Below are 18,052 nucleotides of genomic sequence, written 5' to 3'. Positions count from 1 at the left end.
TATCCCGATGGGGAAAAATGCCAGCAGGGGGAAAGAACACCCAAACTCTGCCCTGACAGGGAATAACCCAGCATGGGGAAAGAACCCCCAAACTCTGCCCTGACAGGGAATAACCCAGCATGGGGAAAGAACCCCCAAACTCTGCCCTGACAGGGAATAACCCAGCATGGGGAAAGGACCCCCAAACTCTGCCCTGACAGGGAATAACCCAGCATGGGGAAAGAACCCCCAAACTCTGCCCTGACAGGGAATAACCCATCACGGGGAGAGAACCCCCAAACTCTGCCCTGGCAGGGAATAACCCATCACAGGGAGAGAACCCCAAAATGTGCCCTAGCACAGCCCGGGGGGCAGGGCGGACAGGCTCCTTTCCCTTTTAAAAGATTCGGTTCAGGCGTTGTCAAAAGAAATAAACAAAGCAGCATCGTTTAAAGGCTTTGGGAACAATAGTCTCTTCCACTTCCCTTCCTCATTGTGGAGCCCTGGGCCCGGCTTTTGTTGATTTTGTGCTGCCAGCCTCATGGTGCCGGATTGGTCGGTGTCTGATTTCATTCCTATGGCTGATGTCAAAAGCTGACCCAGAAGTTCTCGGCAAGTTTGCTTTTAGCTTTCAGTTGTTTTTGTGCATCTACCCCTGTTCAGTCCTAGGAGGATTCTGTTGCACGCTCAATATTATTCAGCTGCGAAACTAATAAGGAATAATATTTGTGCCAGGAACTGCGTAGCTTGTTTCCTACAAACACTAGGAATAGCGAGCGATTCAGGCAAGATGAAATTATGGAAGTTGTAATTAATACTAATTACGGTTCTGGTATTACTCTAAAATGTAAAAGCAAATTCAAAATCTGCGTGAGAATTTTGTAACACAAGTGAATATTGTGATGATTAGCTGGAAGGCTCATTTCACATTCATATTTAACACTAATACCAATTTTCTTGTTATAGAAATATAATGCTACACTTATTTTGGTGTTACTTTTATTGATTGTCGAGCTGACAATTTAAATATCGGGTTCTCACAGAGGTGTGCATGCCACTGACAACAATATGCCATGTTTGTTTCTGTAGAAAAATAAGCTGTGTTTAAGGGGGTTTTCTGTGTGCTCCATCTGCATGTATCCCTATCTTTGTTAAACTTTGTTTTCCATTTCTCTGGCCTTAACCCTTGGGTATTTTTTCCTTCAGCAGCCTCTGACCTCTCTCCTGTGTTTCTTTTTCTTAGATAAGTAAAAGATGAGTGTTACTTTATAAGGACATAGTTTCATACCCTTGTCCTCTCTTAGAGTACAGTCAAGTTGCTTGTATAAACATGGACAGTTTTGCTTACTTTTCAGTTTATTCAGTTGCCAATTTAAGGTTAGTGAGCTGGGTGTCCCCACCTCTGTGTCACCTCTCTGCTTTGTACAACATCAGACGTGAATGTAGCAGTAATACGTAACCAGCCCCAGAAAATACAGTGTTATGGTCTGGGAGAACACTGTAAAATCACCTTTTCTGTCTCTCTCGGTATGTGCGTGGCTTTGATAAAGGTTTGTTCTTGGGTGTCAGATTTCACAGCAAAATATGTTGGTCAGGATTTGAAGAGAATAAAACACCCCTCCAGCTTTGCAAAATCGCGTCCAGCAAAACATCCCTTGTTTTCCTGCCCCGTGGTCTTTTTTTAAATCGTCAAGGCAAACAGAATTCTTGCCCTGAGATTCCTTGGAAGCAAGACACTTGGAGAAATTTGGATGCCTTAGAAGCAGTCCAATATAAAGCAGCAATGCTAGGCTGAAGTACTTCTCACCTAAAGATAACTGCACAGATCCAAGCTTTTTATTTCAATTCCCTTTAGCCTGGTGTATGCTTATGAGGGATGCCATTTGCCCAGGGAAGGGTGTACAAGGCCACCAAGGCATCCAGGGGCTGGATCACATCCTTGCTCAGCCTCCTTTCCCTTGGTTGGGAGCAGCACCCATCCAGCTGCATCCCAGCCTTGCCTCCCAGGTGCTCCCTTGTTTTAGGACTGGCTGTTTTTAGGGACAGCCTCCCCTCACCATCCCCATCTGAGAGCAAACCCAAACGTTGAGGAGGAGAAATGATTTTATCTGCATTCTGAGTCTGTTTTAAATACTGTGCTTTTTTATGATTTCCATATGATTCTTCAGTATTCTAACATCAAAAGACCCAGATTATCCTAATTGGTGTAAGAGGTTGGAAAGGTTTTCTTCGTGGACTTAAATAGGGTTCCTGCTTGGATGCTTTTGCACTGGCTTAGTCCTTTTCTGACATGAAAGCCAAGTGCAGTTAAGCAGATTCCTCCCCCCCCCCCCTTTTTTTTTATTTTTTGCTTAATAAACTAAAATAACCATACTGTTAAGTATTAAAATGCAGAAGCATCATGCATTTTAAAGGTTCCAGAAATAGCCTACAACACATTGCAGAAATTAGTGAAGCCATACATGTAATGAAAAGCATTTGGTGATGGACTGTGGATCACTTAGTGGCTGATTTACTGCCGTCCTGTGTTTTCCCTCCTCTCCATGAACTACCATTTACAGATAGCAGCAGTGAGGATTTCTTGGAAACTTTTGAGGACCTAGGAAAACCCCTTAGATGTAAAAGGGCAGCAAATGGCTGTGCACAGCTCTGCTCTCAATGCTTGCTTCCCCTGTTTTTAAGGAAGCCACCCTTTCATGCACAGCAAATCAGCCAGATATTGGGTGAGCACTCAGGGTAAAATTAATGCTCTGCTGTTCCAGCAGCTGCCAAGAGTCTCAAGACACGGATTTTTCCCCTTACCCCCTTTTTGCACTCTGCCGTTCTTGCTGAAGGCAGTTGCAGTAGACTGTTTAGCCTGCTCACTACTGGCAACATCCTCTTGAAGAACTGAGCACAAGAACTTGTTTTGGGGCTGCAAAAAAAAGTCTCTTTGTGGTGTTGAAAAAAATCCCAAGCAAAAGAACAGAATAAAATAAAATAAAAAGAAAACAAGGGATAAAAAAAACAAAAAAGAAGATGGGGGAGACAAATGGGGCACCTATGCATATAGGTCAGATTTTCAGCATTTAACTGAAAGGTTGTTTTGCTGTGCTGCAGCTTCTGAACTGTCTCTGTAAAACATTTACTTGTCTGGCTTTAATCGTACCCTTTGCTAAGTGTTTGCTTTGCACGTGAAACAAAGCCTTCCTTAAGACTGCAGTGAAACCAGTAGTTAGGTTTCATTTTCAAAACAGCAAAAGCCGAAATGAATTCAATCATCAGTCAAGAAATAAAATAATAGCAGAGTTTCTAATGCAGAGTTCTCAGTGGAAATCTTGAATACAATCTGCAATGCTCTCTGCAGGTTTTAACTGATTTTGGCTTCTGTGACCACAGGCCTGAGGTCACAGCAGCTCCCTGATGTGTCTGCCTAACAAGTGACAGTTTTTATTATCCACATAATTCTTCCTATTTTTATTTCTGATTTCCATCTCGTGGCATGTAGTTACTGGACTATTTCTGCAGTCATCTAGGTATTTACTTGCACTTATTTGAAACTTGCTTTTTCCTTCCTCCTCTTCACAGGAAAGTAAATCATTGAATGGAAAAGACTAACAGATAGGTAATTTATAGAGCAGAAGAAACTCCAAAAAATAGTAATAAAAACATAGAATTCTGAAGACCTTTATGCAACAACCATCTTCAAGAATGGAAAAAAGAATGAAGTGGAAAAGCAATTGGAATTTATGTAAAACTCTCAGAGGGCTCATAGACACAGATAACGATTTAGTGCTAAATGCCTGGAAAGAACATTTCCTAATTTTTGCCCAAAAAGCTGTTGTTTGCAGAACTTACAACATTAACATGATGGGAGAAAGACTCTAGGAAGAAGATATAGTGATCCAGATACTCTGGTTTTGTTATAGGAAAGGTTTTCACTAAAGAGCAAAATACTATGCACACAGTTTCAAGTACCTGGGAAAGAAATTTGCAAGTTTTACTGTGAGACAGAAAAGACTGACACAATTTCAGCAGTCTGACTGAGCTTATAAAGCATGCCTGGGAAAGTCCCTCATGCAAATCATTCATAATCATGTTCGTCCAATTGTAAAAGCCAAACTCCCTGAAAATCAGAGCAGCTTTGTTGGAATAGGATGTAGAAATTAAACCTTCTGTGCTTCACAACGAGTGTGAAGTCACTGACAAGATCTGACACTTTCTTCACTTGGCAAGATTAAACTCATATTTTCCAGCTGTGCGTGAATGTGAACACACATTTGTTTTTTCCTTTGTTTCCCATGAAACCGGACCCCTGATAATAATTTAATAATAGTTTAATAATTTAATAATTCTTAATAAAGAAAAGTTTTGTGTGCTGCCAGAGCCGTATGCCTCAATAAACCAGGTGAGGTGAGGCTGTGGAGTCCCCAGTACTGAGGCCATTCCTATGGAGTGTTGTTTCTCCCTTGGGCTGCTTCCCAGAAGTGTCCTGTCAGCTGCAGAATGCACACTGAAACGGGTAGGAACCACTCAGGACCGAGTGTCCTGTGACAGCCCTGTCACTTGTGCAGCTCCCCCAGTCCTGCTGGCTGATGCTGTGAGTCCTTCAGGAGCTCCATCACCTGAGAGAACAGAGAGAGTAGCCAGGCTGCAAGGTGCCCTTCCCCTGCTTGGAGTATGCTGGAAGCCTGAGAAAGCCAGAGGGGAAGGTTTTTTTCCAGCTCCTGGCTGATGTAGTGGAGGGTGCAGGGCAACAAGAAGTCACTTGTGGCTTCCTTAATCTGCATCCTCCAGCCCTGCCCTGGATGGAGGCTCTGGTGAGAAATCCCTCTCAGCCCACAGCTGCTCTGCTCTGCATCCCTTCTGGACTGCCACAAACTGCTGGGGGTGTCACAGCAGAGGCAGGAGCCGCCCCCCCAAATCCAGTGCATAATTACATTAAGTGTGGGAGGTAGAAAGCACCCTCCTTGTCTTTGAGATTTCACCCTTTTTTTTTTCTGGCGCTGATTTGCTGTGCAGGCAACCTTGAAGTCACCCATGTACTCATTGCCTTCTCCCCTGGCCTGCTGGAATATCTGAAACAATTTGAGGAATGGAACAGAAGATTCAAGGATGATTTGAGGATTTTTTTCAAAATTTGCCATAAATTTCCTGTGGTAAAATCTCAAGCCTTCTTCAAATCTTTTGCTTTTTATATCAGTTGTCTAATCCTGACGCTGCCTGGGAGGAGAGAACCTATAATTCAAATTATTATTCTGACTACCAAGGGTATTTACATTTTTTTCCCCTCTGCATAATATCTAGAAAGGAGTGTAATCTGGACGTGCAGCAGTCTACTCCTCAAATTTCTTCTTTACCTGATGCATGGTGGCTTCTCTGAGGGAGAATCATCAGGATCCTCAAGAGACATTCAGAGTTTCTACAGCCCCTGTACGTCATTCTTGTCCCAGCCTGGCTGGGACAAAAGTTTTCTGTCAAGGATTTTGCTTATTAGGAAGCAGAAGTCTGAAATATGAAGTATTTTTCCCTGAGTTTTCTCCCTCACATTTCATGTGGTTGTGGCATAAAGAAGGTTGTGGAATCTCCATAAGACACAGAGGCTATGTTTGACAAAACCAAATCCGAGAAGATTAATTGTCCAATTCTAAGTAAACTTTTTAATTTTTTGCAGTAGCAAAATGGTTTTCTCACCCTTTTGTGCTGCGAAATCCATCCTGAATTTGTACTATTACTCCAGAACAATAGCTGGACTCCCTGTTTGGGGCTCCACAAGAAGAAGCCTGTGTGTGAGAGCCAGCCCTGCACACACACTGGGAGCTGCTCAGTGTGTGTGACACCAAGCTCCTCTCTGCCTGCATCTGCAGGCATCTCTCCTGGAGAGACCTGCCCATCTTCTGAGTGAGCCCTCCTGTGTTGGGGAATAGAGAATAAGCCGGAAGAGTTTGGTTCTTGTGGGTATCAGACCTTTGCTCCTGTTCTGTGAGTTGTTTGTGAATTAACTGATGGGAACAAAATGATTTTTAAGCCCAGGACTCTTTGCTGATGCAGTCATCCCCATGGTGTGGTGCAATGAATAACCTTTCTTCCACATGGTGTCTAGTAATCAGTAGCTTGCTAGATTCTTCTGGCTTCCTAGAGCAGCTGCATGCCCTGCTGGGAATCTGAGCTTTCCATGCGCATTTTCTGTCAGAGTTGGGAAGTGGTGCTGTGGTTCTGTACCTCGTGTTAGCAAATCCTCTTCTTTTCATGGATTTGGGGTGGTGAGTCCCCTGTGGCATTGGGTGGCTGCAGTGGAACGTGTGGTGCCTGGCCCCTCCTGCCCTTGAGGGCCGGGGATTTTGTGATCAAAGCCAGGCTCAAAGGGTTCTGTACCAGAGGTTCTGTACGAGGGGTTCTGTACAAGGGGTTCTGTACCAGGGGTTCTGTACGAGGGGTTATGCACAAGGGGTTCTGTACAAGGGGTTCTGTACCAGGGGTTCTGTACCAGGGGTTCTGTACAAGGGGTTCTGTACGAGGGGTTCTGTACAAGGGGTTCTGTACGAGGGGTTATGCACGAGGGGTTCTGTACAAGGGGTTATGCACAAGGGGTTCTGTACGAGGGGTTCTGTACAAGGGGTTATGCACAAGGGGTTCTGTACGAGGGGTTCTGTACAAGGGGTTATGCACAAGGGGTTCTGTACGAGGGGTTCTGTACGAGGGGTTTGCACAGGAGGAGCTCCCAGGGTGTCTTAAATAATCCAAAATGTGAGGAAGTTCAAAATCCCATCAGATGCATGTTCTGGGCTTACACAGGAACTCCTCTGGTGAACAGGTGTGGATTTAAAGATGTGCTTTCCTGTTTGCTTCCTGCAGAATATCCATACAGGTGGTGGTCTGTAGAGCCCTGAATCTCCCAGGACCCGTTACCTGTCCTGAGTGGCCACTGTCACACAGGGTATGAGAGTGACTGAGCTATGGCACAACCTGACTGAGTGTGCCATTGTCCCTGTCTGGTTATAAATTGTTACCTGGTTCACGTTCCCTAATGAAAAGCAGAAGGGCCCACAATGTTTACCCTCCATCCACTGTCATTCCTAATTAGTCTGTAAACTCCTCAGAGCAAGAACTTGCTGCCCTTCAGTGCACCCACGGTGCCAAACACACTTGGGTCTTGATATTAGCTGAGCTGCCATTAATAATAAATAGGGAGTAAAAGGAGAATGTGTAAATGCATTCAGACGTGTAGTGAGGCTTTTAAGTGTAGTTGTTCTCGCTGCAGATCTCCAGGCAGCTGGGCTGCCCTGCAGTTGGAGTCTGCACACTCTGCTGCTCCTCCAGAGCCCATCCCTGCCGGGCAGTGCCCAAAAATCCCCTCCAAGCACCTAGGGCAGCACAGTCCTCAGTAAAAACAAGCCGGAGGGTTTCCTTCTTCCCCATTTCTGAGAGACATAGGCAAGCCCAAGCTCATTACCTGAGGATATGGCTCAAGGTTAAGTAACTTTTCAGTAATTAACACATAAACACAGGGCTACGCTTTCATCCTTGGAATCCCTGTGAAGCCCCGGGGAAAGGAAGCTCTCTGCTGGATGGGGCACAGCACCGAGCTCTCACATGGGAAGGAGCTGAGAGCAGGCTCCCTCTGTTTTCACCAGTATTTTACCCATTAATTTCATTTTGCTGGTCCTCTGTGTGCTCCCTTGTTCTCTGCTTCAGTCTGGTTTTCACTGTTTATCTGGCTTGGTTTTGCCTTTTGTGCTATTAAGGTTTTCTGGTGCCAGTTTTAAAAGCAGCAACAGCAATTTTGAGAGTATTTGGGGCTTTATTCGTGTAACTTTATTTATGTAAAATAAATACATATGTAACATAAATACGTATAATACTCTGCTTCTGGTGGTTACTGCTGTAAAACCCAGGACATGGGTGAATTTCATAGAAGGGAAGAGTTCCTGGTGTGCTGTAGTGCCTACTCATGGTGGAATCTAAGCTGAGAGTTTTTAAATCTTTCTTAATTTGAACCTCTAACCTTCAGGTTGTTCTCCCCCGACCTCTGGTAAATTGTTCCCCTTAATTCTGGGCATTGTGTTCTTGCTCTGAGAGTTCTTTAATTCCACATTCCTAGAAAAATTGTGTTTTAGTTTGGATCAGTTGCAGGAAGAGGGGGAAAAGTGTGGAGTGAGAGCAAGAATCATTTGGTAGGCACAGCTGTGAAACAGAAATAAATCAAGGTGACAGAAAGGTGAGCTAGAGGGGGAAAGAAAATTGAAGAGTTTGTTACTGTAAATCCACATGGTTAGGAAACCCAACCATCAAATTGCAGCTGCGGTATCAGAAAATGTGAATTACATTCCATTTTAAGAAGAAAACTGTATTAATAAAACAGTGTGCATTACATCTTTCACGTGCAACAGAAATAAATCCACTTTTGAGCTCTGACTACAAATATATTCATAGTAAAAGTAGCACTCTTCTTGATCTAAAATCTCCTACACTTATCTGCTGCCATATCTATCTGTGGTGCAGTGACATTGAGCCAGGAAATGCTGCTCAAAAAATAATTCAGTTGTGAAAAATAAGTCCTTGGCTCTAAGTCATGATGTTTCTTTACCAAGAGCCAAGGTTGTTTCTACTGTAATGTTCATCAGCATTTTTTTAATGCTTTCAAATAAAATCTAAAAAATGTTATTTGAGGAAACCAACAGCTATTGTGAGGGAGAAAGCCAAAATAATTTATTTTCTCTGGGTCATTTGCTGGCTCATCCCCTTTCTGGGTCATTCTTTTTTTTTGCCTGGGTCACTCTCTTAGCAAAAATAGTCAAATGAAATATACTTGCCTAGGATTTCCAAGGATTTGACTAGCAGGAAAGTTTGAAGGTACTGGATCACAACCTGACTGAGCTTCCCAGTGAAGAGGATGTGACAAATGGTAAAGCACAGGAAGGTTTAAAGAATTTGATACAGCAAATCAATGGCTAAGCAGGAGAGGAACCAAGGGCACTCTAATGCTTTTCTTGAAGTGTTAGATTCCCTAGAAACAACACCAAATAGTTCAGAATTGATAGTCACATCTCCAATTTGCTTACCCTGTAAGGCCAGAAATTGTTCTGGCTTAAAGAGACTCCTCCTCTGCAAGGACTGAAAAGCCTGCAGCCTGAAATTTAAAAAGAAAAAAAAAGTTTTAATGGTGTTTGGTGGTGGTGAATTAAATTGTGAAATTTGAAGTCTCAGCTGTCAACATGAAGCCACCCTGAACCTCTAATTCAAGACATACTGGAGAAGCCATGCCATAGGTGGTCAGTTTTCTCTACAATAAATGGAGTTAAAGGAATATTTGTGCATAGATTTTATGAAAAACAGAGGCAATTTTGAAGAGCTAGTGTGATTTAACATAATCTAAATGTATAAATCATTGAGTTGGTCTTGTTCTTAGCTTGACTAAACATTTTGAATAGAACTGTGTGTATGCATGAGCACTAACTGTTCTTCCTAAGCAGATTTTGATAGTAACCTTCAGATACTAAATATTAGCATGTGTTAGAGACAATAGAATGTGTTAGAGGCATTCTCTTTATGCCAGAAATTTCGACTATTGGCTGGTTTTAGCAAGGTATTTTTGACCACTGTGGGCAAAGATGTTTTTCTTTTGTCATTTGAAAATGTTATTGGCATTTTCTTGGCATCACAACTTCATGGGACACTCCTGAGAGGGGCACCCAGGGAGCTCAGGAGTCAGAGCTGGGAACCAGGAGCAAGGTGTTGGACAGGGAAGCTCTTCTTTGGCCAGGTGATGATTGTCCCATGAAAATGTGAATGGTGAGCACTGGGGAGGAAGGGATGCTGTGGCAGAAATGAGCATGCTGTGAAATCACCATTTCTGTTAAGTTTGAGTTTCTAAAGTCCAGGAGAATTACCAGGATTATTTCCTAGGCTTGTGCTTTTTGTTTGGGTTTTTTGATGTTCTGTTTTCTGCTGTTTCTGAGCCCAGCCATCTCTTCTTTAGCTCCACTGGTGTCCAGTGAATTCACAATTCTAAGGGTTGCCAGCAAAGTTATTTTTGTGGAAGATTGACACCCCCTGAAGCAGGATTAAACTGTAGTGAACAAGGAGTTGAAATAGACTGGAAATATAAGTCAGAGCTTAAGACAGAAATTGCTTCCTCAACAGGCAATAACGACAAGAGAAATACAGAATGACTGCATGACTCTTATATTGAGTTTTGAAAATGCTATAGCCAGTCATTGCAGGTTTTACTTATGTCCAGCAATTAAAGATTGCCACAGCTTGGGATTGTTTCAGGATCTCAGCACGAAAGTGTTTTCTACTGCTGCCTTGCAGAAGATGCAAGTCCTGCTGGATAAAAACATCCCTTAATTCTCAGAGGAATCCTAGATGAGATGCAAGAAATAAATTTTCCATTGTGGGCAAAGTGCAAGCCACGGATCTGTCATTATTTCTGTGAAACAATCGTATGGACATTGGTGAGCCAAAGCATTCCCCACCTGTGGGAGGAGAGGTGTTGGAGGCAGGAGGCGGATGGAAGGAAGAAGTTGCAGTGGAGGAGTGCTGTACATTAGTAATGCTCATTTCCTTGCAGAGTAGGCTTCCTTTGGAATAGACAGATGAACAACTCAGACTTAAAATTTAATTTGGCAAGTAATTTGCCCATAACACTACTGCTAGCAGTTGGAAAACAAAATGAGTTAAAATACTTTTATTTGACAGCTACTGCACTTGCAAACAAAACTGTTGCTTTGATTTTTCTGTATATGCAAAAACGTGAGGCTGTTGTTTCAGTGCTGGTGTGTGATGAAGACTGTAGACATGTTGTGACTGCTTGACATGGACCCCAAATCCTACCTGATCTTATATGCTGGTTCCTGAAATCTCTTTCTTTTTAGAACTGGTGAGAACAAGGACAGAAAATTTGGATTAAATCTCAGCCTGGGCTGTGGCACTGTGATTTCACTCCTTCAGGTTTTGGTGTGTGGTTTTTTTTGTTTTTTTTTTTTTTTTTTTTAAGTCTTGCAGCTCTGTGTCCAATCACCAGAAAACCACAGCCTTTTCCAAAGTGAGCCTCCCAGTATTATCACTCCTCTGTTTCCAGGCTCCTCCAGGGCTGATAGGCAGGGCCTTTTTGCAGCCAAAACAATTGAAAATGGAGATGTGAGGAGCTTCATTAAATTTGGAGTGATTATTCATATGTATAAAATGGCTCTGCGTTGTCAGAATCAGAGCCTGGGTCTGTAGCTCAAGTAGTAGCACCAAAGCAGAATAAAATGGATTTCTCCTGGTTTTGCCTGGTACAAAACCAGCAGATTGGGGTGAGCATGAGACATTAATTCACAAGCTCTGTAGCTGCTTTAGGGGGTTAGAGCTCGCAGAGAGTGCTTGGTGCAGTTTCTAAACTTGTAATATGAATTTCAGTGGCAATTTTAGCTCTTCCAGCAAACGTCTGAGAAAGTCTGTGTGCATATGTGTGTTTGCACTTACACAAAGGAGTGTTTGTAGAACATCTGCAAAGCAGAGAACAAGTGGGCTTGAGGGGTAAGAGGTGCCAGCACTGGATTCCAGAGGTGCCTTTGGCCAACTGGAGGTTGCAGTTTGTCCAAAATTTGCTTTTCTCCTGCTTCATAAAAGAAGGGGGGACCTTCTTCAGCTTGGAATAGGGAAAGGGTTAATCTTGTGGCTGTTTCTTGTTTAAACAAATGCACCTGAGTAAATGAATGAACTTTTTACTTTACTGTGCCTTTTTTTGTACCTGTTTAACAGAATACTTAAATCATTATATAAAATATTTTTTATATAGGTGAAAGTTTTATGTTACATATGAAGCAGTCAGATGTTGGACCACCCTTCAAGTAGCATTGGTTTTCCCTTTCCTGACTGAACTTACATAAAGTTGTTCAAGCAGGTGGTTTTCTGTCCCTTTCCCCACCTCACTCAGAGCTGTTGGTGTGAACACTCATGTTTTTGCAGCCATTGTGGAGAAAAAAACCTTTCATCCTGAAAACAAGTTATTAAAAAAGGGGGGGAAAAAAAGGAGAAAAATCTAAAGCTGGAGTACAAAAGCAGTTAGTCATATGCCAGAAATAGAGTAAGAGAGCTATGAATGTGAAGGATTCCATCTGGTTTTGTAAATGTCTGTGTGACATGGGAACTCCAGTAAAACTAGTGAGGCTCAGGGAGTCGGGGGAAAAATTTGGTTTCAGAGCTACATCTAGACAGAGCCACTTGCTGCCAAGTCCATCATTTGTGTGAGCAATGGATCATATGTGGTCCCAACAGGAAGCTAGTAACACACCAGAGATCAAGGGTGTACCTCACTCTGGTATTTATAACACTTGGTAGGTGGCATTAATAGTTCCAGCTTGGCTTCTGGGGTACAAAATGAAAATGCTCAGCAGTGCCTGTGGGAAGGCAGTTACAGCAAGCTACAAAGGAGAGATCCTCTATTTGCCCATGTGAAAGCCATGGGATGCACCTGCATCATTCACCTACGCCCAGGTAGATGGGATGGATGGGAGGGGCACCAGGAGATGCAGAAGATGGAGAGTTCCAATGGCATTGACTGTGTTTGTGCCTGGGTCCAGGTTTGCATCCCAAAGCTGTGTGTGTGGGGGGAGGTGAACAGCCCTGGAGCTGAGGGAGGGCCAGTGCCTCTTTTCTTCGGGCTTTTGTGCTGTGACTGGAAATTTGTGGAGTGGCTGGGAAGGCGCAGAGCCTGTGTGCACACTGAATCCCTGCCTCAGCCTCCACTGGGGACTGAGCTCAAGGCATTCAAGAACTGAGTTACTTCCCCTTTTGCAAGAGCTGCACCTGTTTTTCTGCCCCATTTCTCAGTTCTTGTACATCAAAAAACCCTGATTGTCCTTACAATTACACATACTAGTTTTTGTTTTCTGTTGATGTGCGTTACATGGATTACAGTGACCTGTCAAACACACAAACATGGCCCAGGTAAAGCAGTGGCTGCAGACTTTGCCCTGAGGGACCTTCTAAGACCTGTACCTACGAGTCTTGGGGTGGGGAATGTTTCTTACAGACCATTTTGCAGTGCCAGAGGACAGTCGTTGGGCCAGCCCAAGCTGTTTTGTTTGCTCTGGGAGCAGAGCCCCCTGCCCCAAATGGACAGACCCAGCTTGGTCAGGGACCATTCTTCTGCAAGCTGAAAAACTGGTGAGTGAGTGAGTGAGTGAAATATTAATAACCCCCAGTGCACTGTCTAGCAGCTTTTGCCATGGAGCAGTCCCAGCTGGAGCATGGCGCTGCACTGGCAGTGGATGCTGACCCTGCTGGGTGACAGGAGGGACAGGAGGTGCAGGTCAGTGCCTGCTGCACAGCACAGCAGCTGGGTTAGAAGAATGGCTTCTCCTTCCCAGAGCTGGCAAATGTTTTATCCTTTCATTTGCTTCGTGTTGGCAAGCTCACTGTGCTTCGTTCCACTGAGCACCAAGTCGTGTTCAGAATAATCTTTGCTGGTCGTGTTGGAGCTGGGTGAAATCCCAGGAACACCTTTATAACTGAAACTAGCTGGGTGTAAAAAACTAGCACCTAGGATGAGTGTGCCTGCTCCAGTGTCACAGAGGGAAGGAACTGTATCTGGAGCAGCTGTGAACTGTAATGAGGCGGGCATTCACCGGGGGTATGCTGAGATTCACCTCCCCAGTGATAACGTGGTGATCAGCACAGGCTGTGGACCAGAGGGATGTGTGGCTACTTAGGAAGTGCTTTGGCACACTGCATTGCTGGTCACTAGCCTGATAACACGTGGTTTGGGGCTGGAGCTGCCTGCAGAAGGCATCCTGGTGGTGAAGCACAAGGCCTCCCAAGACCATGAGAGTCAGAATCCAGTCGTTTTCCCACTGAGAAGATAATTATTGTCTATCAACAGAAGCAGCCTTTGGAAAAAATAAATAAATGAAGCTCTCAGAGTGGTACCAAATAGACTTTGCGCTTGCATAAAGAGTGCAGAGATGAAAGCTGTTTCCAAAGTGAAGAATTCCCATGTATTAGCATCAACCCACTCTTTGCTGAGCAATCTGTTTCTATAAGAAAAAAAAAAAAAGAAAAGAGTAATTCAAGGAGAATGCATTGTTTCTCTTTACAAATAGTTCCTATAATCCTAATTTCACATGTAGGCCTATATGCTGCCTACTCTTGCTGATATAAGTTGCCCTTTGTTCAGTCAGTTTCCTCACAGTTTGTGAAAATACATGTGTAAATCTCAGATGAGCAGGCTGCCGACTTCTGCTGGAAGAAAACCATCACTTCACTGATGTTGAATTACATGGTTTGGGTCTTTTACACACTGGCATGGCACCGCCTTCCTACTACTTTTGTTTGTACCCTGAGTGTGGTAGTGGAGGAGAAGGAAGTGAAATCCAAATTCACTCACCAATGCACTCACCTCAGGAAAAAAAAAAACCACCATGTGTCTTTCACAGGTGCTCTGTGGCTGGAGTTGGACTGATCCTGTTATTCCTGTACAGATCCCAAAGACAAATCTGAAATAGGTAGCTGGCAGTTGCTAAATAGCTTGAATCCCAAGCAAGAAATGGTCAATTCAGTCTTAGGAGAGCAAAGCTAGTTTATATGACTGATAGGAAGGACATGGAAGCACCATTGCATGAAGGTATTCACCAGTACAGCAAAGCATCAGAATTTCTTTCTGAAGTGTTCTCACAGTCAGAGAAAACCTCTTTTTTTTTTTTTTTTTATTTCAGTGGCAAATGTGAATGGCTGAATTAGTCTGACTGAGTTTTAAATGAATACTTTATCCTAGAAATGGGCTGCTTCTTGCTCCTGTGCTCTTTCTTCTTAGACGGCATAATTGTTAAGTGGAACTTGTAGCAAAAATACAATATAAAGTAATTTTTAATCTAATGATTTCACTACTGGATGCTCTGTAAAATATTTACATTTTTATTCTTCATATTGTGCTATATCCATTCCTCATCAAAATAAATTATATATAAAGTGACTTGAATAGATAGAGTGTTTTCCTGAAAGTAATGCCATGAATGCCTTAGAGAGTCAGAAAAATCCATACACAGCTACACATCACAGCTACAAAATCCACCGTGAATTTGTTTGTAAATAAAAAGAAAAAGTAATTTCTTCGTGTGTTTCACTTGCATAAACACTGCAAAGATACTTTCATTGAAAAAGTAGAAAGATAAAATCATAGAAAAATTCAGGCTTCCCACCGATTGCATTGTTTATGTTACTCAGTGCAGAAGCAGAGAAATCTGGATGTGATAGGGAGGCTCGGGCAGTTCAGCAGACGTGCGTGGTGGATTGGAGTGTCTGGGGATGAGGCAGCCTTGTTTCCCAAGGCTCCTGTGGGCAGCACCAGCAGGAGATGGAGCCTTCTCCTCCCCAGCCTGGTGTTCCATCCCATCCTGACTGCCTCATGGGTGGCTGCAGCTTATGGTGTTGCTGCAGCAGTGTCCAGCAGTGTCCAGCAGTGTCCAGCAGGGCAGAGGAGCTCCTCGGGCATTCCCAGGAGGAAGCTTGGCTGTGCCCAGGTTCCTGCCCTGCAGCTGACAAAGCTGTCTGGTCACTGGGATGTGCTAGCTAAGGATGTGCTCCCACTGCAGGCTTCCTTCTGTTGGGGTCTTTCACTGCTGAGGCTCATGGTGATGCCTTGGAGAGGCTGTCTGGAACAGAGGCTGGACAGAGGAATAAAGGAATTTAAAGGAATAAAGTAGGGATTTATTAAAAGCCCTTCAAAAGATTCACCTTGGGCAGTACAACAGCCTGGCCACGGCTACAGCCAAGATGGACCCAAGATGGACCCTGAGTCAGGAGATTTCACACTTTTATAAGTTTTGGTCCATTCCCATATTGGGGTTCATTGTCCAATTCCAGCTCCAGGCTCTGCAGTCCCACCCTCCCAGATTCTCTCCTCAATTCTCTGCCCTTTGCACTTTTTGGGGCTGAAGCTGCAGTGGTGTCCTTGGTTCTGGGGCTGGAAAAGGATTGTTTTGTGTGACTGAGCTGTGAGGAGAACTTGCTGACACTTGATGTGAAGTTCAGAGTCACACCCCAATGCAGTGCAGAATTCTAGAAATATGAAAGATAAAACTTAAGGCATCAGTGGCATCACCTAGTTCATGCCTCTGCCCCACAGAGTGTGAACTAGTTCCTGAGAAATGCTTGAGCCCCAGCAGTTCTCCAGTGCCCCCAGGAGCTGATCCCTTCTGGTGTGTCACTGTTGGTGGGGTCAGAGCAATCCTTGAAATGCACAGCCTTGCAGCCAAAGCCTTGCTGCAACTCAAGGCCTTTGCTTCATATCCTGTCCTTGGTAGGAATGGCCAAGAGCTGCTTCTCTGCTTTGCTCTTACCTTTTCCTTATTTGAAAGTGGTTATCTTCTCACATCAGTCTTCTCTAAATTTAAACAAGCCCGATTCCTTTCCTGGTAGGTCATGTTTTCTAGATCTGATAACTTTCTTCCTCTGGATTGTCTCCAGAGCTTTGGCGCTCCAGCTGTGGATTTGCACTGCTGAACAAAGCAGAAGGAAAATCCCATGGGCTTGCAACTGTTCAAGCCTTCAGAGAAAAATCTGCCATCTGCAAATTTAGAATTAGTTGGTTTTCACTCATCTGCTCATTGCCATCTTATAATGTGTACAAAAGGCTTGTTGGATTCCTCGTTCCATTGTTTTACATAACTGAGGCTAAGATGATGTTATTTACTAACTGAAAATCTAATGTATTCTTAAAAGTGCAATTTACCCCTTCAATGCTTGAAATATCTGCCTCAAGAATTAAGATTTTGTTTTTTTCTGAAAGACATGTTTTAGAAATATTGATCTGGCTGTAAGAATGATTTGGTGGCAGTCTGCATCTGTTCATAGTGTGGATAGCAACACTGGTGTTCAGTCTCAGAAATACCTGCACTTGATCCCTTTGGAGCAGACACAGTTTAGAAGACTTGAGAAACATAATGGGCTTTTTTCTCAGACATCTCTCAGAATCAAGATGTGTTTTCAGTCATTCTTGTGTTCCTGCTCCAGTATCTGCACAGCACGAATCCTTTTCCAGGGGTTGTTTGACAGCACGGGCAAGGCACCATTCAGCACCTGTGCACTGAAATTCAAGAAAGTAAATTGATCGAACAGAGAAAACAGTTTAACTTTTGGAAGATCCTGTAAAATAAAACCCAGCTCCTGTGACTTTTGGAAGACAGCGTTTCCACATTCGTTCATTGTGCAAATATTGAGGGTTATGAAAGGTATCAAGGCTGTAGATCTGCATGGGTTGTTCACTCCTGTGAGGAGCCATTGGTCTCAGTCGTTGGTCTGTGGGCAGCAGCTTTCTGGGCAAGCCCAGGTTCGCATTGCTCTTGAAGTGAAAGGCACAAGAGAATGTTTTGTGTCGGTAAAGAAACCCAGAAACCATTTCCTTGATAAGTCTCAGGCTATCATTTGGTCTGAGTTAAACACATTGGTTTGATCACCTCTGACAACAGCTAGCCTTGTTCCTCTGAGATTTTAAAGTCATTTTCCAAGTTGCTGTAGTGAGTGAGCACAATGACAATAAGTCATATCTTGTAGCTCACTGAGCTGCCTTGAATGGCCTGGCTATAAAACATGTTTATAAAACCCTCTGTTGCCCCTAATGGTTTCTCTGTTCCTAAGCGTGACATTGTGCTGTTTGATGGGGGGACATACCTCCATCACACAGAGAAAAAATGTCTTAATGACTGCATGAGGAAAACAGATATATTTAGAACTGACTTAACTGCACAGAGTAGAAAGCAACTGCAAGGCAGATGCATTTGTTTTGCAGCTAAAAGAGTTTTATGCACAGGGTAAGCTGTCATGAAATGTGTAAGGCTGGTGTTAAAAGGAAAACTCTGAAGAGAGACCACCTAAACTGCAGCAGTGTGGTTTAAGCAATCTTAGAATGTGCAGAAAGGTGAGCCAAAGTATTTTTAATTAGTTTTGGATCTTTTTTTTGCTCTATTTTTGTGGGTTTGGGGCTTTTTTTTTTGGTTGTTGTTAGTTGGCTGGTTGGTAGGTTTTCTAGGTAGTGTTGATGTGCTTTAATTTTGGTAACAGAAAGCGCAAGCAGGGAATTGGTTCTCTGAAAGTTAATGTGATAAAAAGC

Source organism: Cinclus cinclus, chromosome 6 (genome assembly GCF_963662255.1).
Source record: "Cinclus cinclus chromosome 6, bCinCin1.1, whole genome shotgun sequence".
Taxonomy (NCBI): Eukaryota; Metazoa; Chordata; class Aves; order Passeriformes; family Cinclidae; genus Cinclus; species Cinclus cinclus.
The sequence above is the reverse complement of the archived record's forward strand: the minus strand, read 5'-3'. Positions refer to the sequence as shown.